Genomic DNA, 7,104 nt, shown 5'->3' with positions numbered 1-7,104 from the left:
GTTGAGTACAGATATCGATCCCACGAAGAGTAATTATTCAAAATTGTATATTAATTATCATGATTGACATAGCTCAACTTTATTTAGACAAATCAAATGGTTGGTTTATGATCAATTCAAATAAAATAACAAATCCTGTAACTCTAGCACGCAGTAGAAATTCACCGAGTAAATAAATCTAGAGATATGATTTCGTCTGGTTTTCCCTATGCTAAATCAAAATTAACTAACATGTTATTTAATTGCATCGTGTTTACTAACCAATAACTCACAATAATTTCTATTCCCTTTTTCAAGTGATAACTAGAACTGTATTACCTATTACCGATTTTAATATGTTTATTCAAAATCAAGTAACACGTAATAAATGCAATCAAGGTTCTCTTATGGATTCGCCAAAGTTATACGTCTTTTGCACGTTATAAACATCTGACGATGCGATTTCCCCTGTCCTAATTTTGATCACCTCTCTCGAGTGTTAGATCTCAATTATTAGATCAGTCGAATTATGGCCAGTAATTCAAAAGCATTAATGACAAGAAATCACAAATAAACACGATGAATTAATTCATGAAAGTTCAAAACGTAAATAACATAGGATCAACCAAGACTACATCACTCTCTAAGAAATAGAATTAGTTCATACTCGAATTTAAATCAATACAAAACCTGTTTGTAATCATAAAAAACGTAAAAGTAAGAAACCGAATTAAGAACGTGTTGGCAAGAGATGAAAGTGTGTCTCCGTGTCCGGATCCAACGTCTTTTATCTCTGTTATTCGCGTCCCGTGCTCCGTGCGCTCTCACTTTTTCTCCTCTTCTCGAATGATATGACGGCTGCCTGTAGAATCTTTTCGGAACCCCTTTTCTGAACCCTTGTTTTTCTTTTTATTCTCCCGTCCTGGGCCGTAAGTCGAAGCCCATTTAGTCTTGTTTCGCCGCCATTAGCGCCGCAGCGCTGAGTAAGTGGCGCCTAGGCGCCCGTTGTTCGTGAGCATTCGCGCCGCGGCGCTTATCCCTTAGCGCCTAAGCGCTTAGCTCTCGGCATTGAGGCGCCGCGGCTCTGCTTGTGCAGCGCCTAGGCGCTTGTCTCTCGGCCTGCTGGCGCTGCGGCGCTCATCTTGTAGCGCTGCGGCGCTTATGTTTCGTACATTGTGGCGCTGCAGCGCTTGTTGTGGCGCTGCGGCTCTGAGTCTTTCGCTGTTTTACGCTCAAAGACGTATCTGATTGCTCTAACCCATCCCATAGTTGTATATCCCCTGCACTATACAAAACAACAAAAACCAAGCATAAATCTGCTCGAAACCAGCATAGATCTAATGGATTAACATATAAATTAAGTGCAAACCTTGCACTTATCAGCTTCCAATCGCAGAGGGCGTAATAGTTGAATCCATCTTCGATCTAGGACATATAGAGAAAGGGAAACAACCAAAAATATTTCAAAATGAAGCTCCTTAAGATCAAGATTTTGCTGAAATTTTGATAATTAATCAAGAGGTTGAGATACCCACCCATGTGGAAGAACTCTCTCACATTCCAACTACTGCTGATTCTACCATTCAGTTCATTGGTCAAGAGGACCGGTTTGAACAGTTGGAAGAAGAAGCGCCATTTTCCCCTCCCAGAAAATACAATTTGAAGATCTCCCAGAGATTCTTCTTACCTCTGTGGACAAAGTGGTTAAGTCTCTCTCCCAGTTCGACTTCGATCAAAGCAAGATGGAGCCATGTTCTCCCATGCTAGAAGACTTTACTGTAGAGAAAGTGGAAATTATGTTGATGAAGATCTGAACCTGGAATCACTGCCAACCACTTCAGCCGGTGAATAGAAAATTGAATATCCCATTGCTTCACTTGAAATTAGATCGGGCAAAGAGTTGATCATTTTTGGAGAAGAGGTTAGAGGGTACAAATTGAAGAAGCGGCTGATCAGCAGCTAGAACATGTTCAAGCTTCCAATGTCACTGCCAAAATCTCCAGTCCAGTTGGTGGTAATTTGGAACACCAATCTGGTCTGTCCTATCCTCTTCCGATGATTTCCTATATGAAAGATCATACTATTCAACCAAGACTCCATTTAATCATCTTATGTCTCAATTGGTCTCACTCTCTCAAGCCATAAATAATATAGAATTCAAAAACTATTCTCATAGGGTGCGGTTCGATAGTTGCAAGGCTCACGTAATCAAGAATATGTTTTCCATTGAATCCCAGTTCCGACTGACCAAAGGTGATTAGACCCAAATCAAAAGTCAAGCCATTGCCATGAACACTGATCTTTCAACTCAGATCTCTCGAAGTCAACATCATACGGAAAATGAAATGAAAGCTCAAGTTGCTCAAATCAGACAGCATATGGACGAGCAGTTTGACAATATTGGCAGCCAGTTGCAAGAAATTCTTGAGTATGTGTAATGTGGTGATGGCAAAAAAGGAAAATGGTGATAAATTACAAGAAAATGGAAGATCAGAAATGTCGAGCTGAGAAAGCAAGATATGAAGAATCTAAGAGATTATATGAAAATAGAATAAATGAAGATGATGACAGAAGAAGAGGAGGTGGCGATGGTCGAGGTGCTAGCCACAGAAAATAGATAGGTTTTTTTTTATTTTCTTTGAAGGTGTATTAGGAATTGCACATGTACAAATGACAATTCATTTTCTCAATGAAAGTCATTCGTTTTTTCACATCACTTGTTATGCTTACTATAACCTTTTGTATAGATTTACAATCTGATTTTGTCATCACCAAAAAGGAAAAAATAGTTAGAGTATTTCTATTATTCTAATTTTTAGTTATTGAAAAAATAACAATATCGAGCTGTTTCAGATTCGGCCGTTTCTTAATTGTATTTTCATGATTTCAGACCACTGGATCAGTTCAAACCATTCAGACAAGTGCATTAGAAAATAAAGTTGTTTTGGCAAGAAGTCAAGCCACAAAATGTCAGAAATTTAGCTGCAAAATATCATCTATCAAACTAGCTGGCAGTACACGAGTTCAAATCTTTGAAGACCCAACTGCACTATCATCGGTAAAAAATGAGTTATTTCAAATAGGATACTGGAAGTCAATTCGTTGAACGTCTGTCCAATTTACAATTATTACACAAGCATCATATCAACTATGAATGACATAAAGTTACCTATTTTGGACATGGTTGATCTTTATGAAAAACAAGAGCTGAAAGTCACAAAAGCACAACGAACATTAAATGATATGTACTACAACTGAAAGCGACATGTCTATCCTGCCGAGTGATAGCACAAACGATCATTGAAAATCACCTCCGAGCGTTGAAGCTTTTCAATTATAAATATGCATAATTTTTCAAAAGAAGTCTATCGATCATTTTTATAGAAACTGAACTATTCTTAAGTCTGCATTTTTCGAGATCTTCGAGCACACTTAATCTTTCGATATCAAGTTGCTCAATTAGCACACTCTTATCAGTGTATATCAAATCATTAAGGATCATTTCGTGCTACACCAAGATCTCAAGCTGTCAAACCGACTGTTGAGTTTTTGTATTATTGTCTGATGAACCAAGGGTTCTTAAACATTCAGATGTGTAAAGTGAAGAGTTTCAGTCTAGGCAGAGATAAGTTCTAACTGAATTGAGTTGTTACAAAAAATTATAAAACCAAAGTCTTCTCGTGAAAACCTTCCTCAGTAGAAAAATGAGTGACATAGAAGCTTTATCTCCGAACATTCATAAAAATACTTGTATCATTTCATTAGACACTTTACATTCTTGCAAATCATATTTCAAACCATTTCTCATTAAATTGTCAAATGTGGTTCATCATTAATCAAGTCGGACCGTCCGCACTTACTCACTTTTTACTGGTTCAGCTAATCTAGTCAGTCATTCAAGAAAATTTCTTAACATCATAAAAACTGTTAAAAACGACACAAAGTTTAGAAAATTTTATAATAGTTTTATTCTCCTCCTCTAAACTCTAATATGACCCCAACATTATTATTATTATTATTATTATTATTATTATTATTTATCTTTATTTGAATTTCAATATAAATATTATTTAACATATTCTAAAAATTAATTAAAATATTTAACCAAAATATATTCATTGTTGGAACATTTCATGTTCGCAATCTTGATTTTGATGGTAAAACTTGTTATTTTGTTTCTAATGATTTACCTTAGTGCGCAGGTAGCTGGAACTGATCAGGCTTCGAACTGATCAGTTAAGCGAAGTAAAACTGAAGCTATCGAGACGTAAACTGAAAACACCAACTGATCGACCAAACAAAATTAGTTCAACTGATTGTGCAGTTGATAGGTGGTTCAGCAGAAGACCTTCAGAATCCCGGCCAGCTGATGAAGAGTTCAAGTGATGAAGAACCCAACTGACCAGTTCAACTGACGAGTCAACTGAATTCACCAGCACAACTGAAGATGTGGGGACCCGGACGCTATTCAGTTCTTAATCGTTCTTAGGAATAATTTAATCAATTAAGATAAACAGGGTCTAATTTTTTTTTTTTATACAAATGCGGAACATAATGGAATCAATCTGATATACATATCAAAATACAAATCCTGTATTACAGTATATCATAACAAACTAATGTTCTTTCACTACATAACCAGTAATGAAAACAACTCTACTTCTGGTCTGAATCTCCACGCTAACTTGTCATCTCTCATTCTCTTCTTGACCATGATCTTGTCCCCCCTGTTGTCATGCACACATACAAACAAGACAACAGCTGGATAACTCCGATGAGAATATAATCCCAGTATAAACAATGTAAACATGCAATCATATAAAACATATATAAAAGCATATAACAGTTATCATTAACATGTATCAAATCTGAAAACATGAATGATATAAAACTGTAAATAAACTCGTGACTCATCATCTCAGACTCGACTCATCTCTAATCTAGGGATCCCGGTTCCTGGACATTGTCTCATATATCGAATATCAGCGATAGGAATAAATCAACTCCTAAGCAAACATCGATATAAATCAAACATCCAGTGTCTTGGCATATCCGCCACAGACTTGGCATATCCTGCCAATGACTAGGCATCTCCGCCCATGACTCCATACACGCTTTGCTATAAATCAATAGAATAAACATCTCAATCTCAGACATTGCAACAGGCAATGACAATTAAGTATGTGATTTTGGGAAACTCAAGTTAAATCAAACTCGAGTTGTGCAATCCCGGATCAACATTGATTTATACATTTCTCTTGTCAATCTGACGAAGTCTTGAAGTCTCCGCTGTCACTACTCAATCTGGCAATGACAATCGAATATACTATATCAATATACAACTCAACTCGAGACATCTCTGTCTTATCAAATTCTGACGACATAACAGTACAAATTGGATATATCCCGGTAATACAAAATCAGTATATACCAACCCACAACTCATAATCAGTAACAATACAAATCTGATATCAAATCTCAATCAATTCAGCTCTGAAAATCATAACAATTTCATACCGTATCTATTCTTCGATCCGGTTTCGATTCTACGATGTCTACTATGTCAAAAACATCATATATGAATTATATCCGATTCCTCCAATATCATAATTTCAAATCATATCAGAAATCAATAAAACTTATGTCAAGTTGAAGTCTTTGTCGATAGGAACACAGTACTGAAGTCGGATTGGAATTCTGACGGACGGATCTTGCACAATCACAAATCTAAAATATAAAAAGGCGTAAGGATTTTTCGTAACTTTATTTCGTTCCTTTCTTCAACTTTCTGATGCAATGAATGAAGGTTGCATATATATATACATCTCGTGCATGTCCAAGCCATGTGGCTTCATCTTTGCAAAGCACATCTCGCGCATATGCGCGACCCTCCTCGGCGCATATGCGCGAGACATTCTGTCTCGGCGCGTAACATCACGGCAGCTCGCGCATATGCGCGCCCTCACCCGGCGCATATGCGCGAGGTTCTTTGCAACTCTCTGCCACCCTCGCGCACATGCGCGGGTTTTAGTCGCGCATATGTGCGAGGTTCTCTGCCTACCTCGCGTACATGCGCGCATCATGTCGCGCACATGTGCGAGGGGTACTGTCCTCGCACATGAAATCTCACAAACAAACTCAAATCAAGTCTCGGAGCGATCCTTCAGAATCATATCAATTCATAAATCAATAATCGCAGATTAACAGATAAACAAATCCAGGGCATTACAGAAGATTAGTTCAGATGACAAGTTAGGAACATCAGTTAGAAACCATTCAATTGTAGATCAAGACAAACTCATCTTAGTGGACTCCAGCTACGCACAAAGATACAAATATATGTACGATCAAAGGTACAATAATTGTAACGTCTCGCTCATTTTTAAAAATGCGGAAATATTTTTTTTTCTGCATAAAGCTCACATTTTCCAAATATCATTTAAAATAATCGTCTTTATTTTACAATAAAAGTATCACAGTTTAAAATGACCAACATCAAACGTAAACGTAAAGGAGTAAAAGTCGTAATAGAAAAATATAACATTTAAAGAAATGATCTTAAATATTTGTCGGTAAAAATAGCGCAGTTTAAAATAACTCAACTCGTCTAAAATTATACGTAAACATAATCGTATAAAATTTTTAAAATCATCAACGTATGAAAATATTCATCTCCTCTCAATCTCATAAATCGTAATGCGGAAAACGTGCGGTCCTCGGGTCGTGTCACCTTACCAGGTCTGTCTACTCAGAGTTCGACACCTCCAGTCTCCTCATCACTAAGCTCACCTGCATCACACACGCCTAGTGAGTCTAAAGACTCAACACACCTGCACCGTTAATAACAAGTACATATACCTAGCACACAGCAGTGAAAAATATCATACTCAACATATCTTTCATGAACTTAAAAGCATAATATAAACGTGTTGTATAAAATCATGTCATGTCAAAGCATGTCATCTCATATCATCATATACGTAAACATATCTTTCATGAACTTTAAAAGCATGAACATCAACGTCTCGTATAAAATCATGTCGTGTCAAAGCATGTCATCTCATATCATCATATACGTAAACATATCTTTCATGAACTTTAAAAGAATGAACATCAACGTCTCGT

At 36.8% G+C, this 7,104-nt stretch overlaps 1 long non-coding RNA gene across 1 annotated transcript; it reads right to left on the bottom strand.

Annotated features, from left to right (window-relative positions):
* Nucleotides 1-595: 595 nt before the first annotated feature.
* On the bottom strand, nt 596-2,566 carry LOC142537380 (uncharacterized). The gene is made up of 2 exons (XR_012818536.1): nt 1,515-2,566; nt 596-1,404 (listed from the first exon to the last, which is right to left on the bottom strand). It is a non-coding gene; the product is annotated as an uncharacterized LOC142537380 (long non-coding RNA).
* Nucleotides 2,567-7,104: the final 4,538 nt, after the last annotated feature.

This window comes from Primulina tabacum, chromosome 2, assembly GCF_025594145.1.
Source record: "Primulina tabacum isolate GXHZ01 chromosome 2, ASM2559414v2, whole genome shotgun sequence".
Taxonomy (NCBI): domain Eukaryota; kingdom Viridiplantae; phylum Streptophyta; class Magnoliopsida; order Lamiales; family Gesneriaceae; genus Primulina; species Primulina tabacum.
Note: the sequence above shows the minus strand (reverse complement) of the source record. Positions and strands in the feature narration are given on the sequence as shown.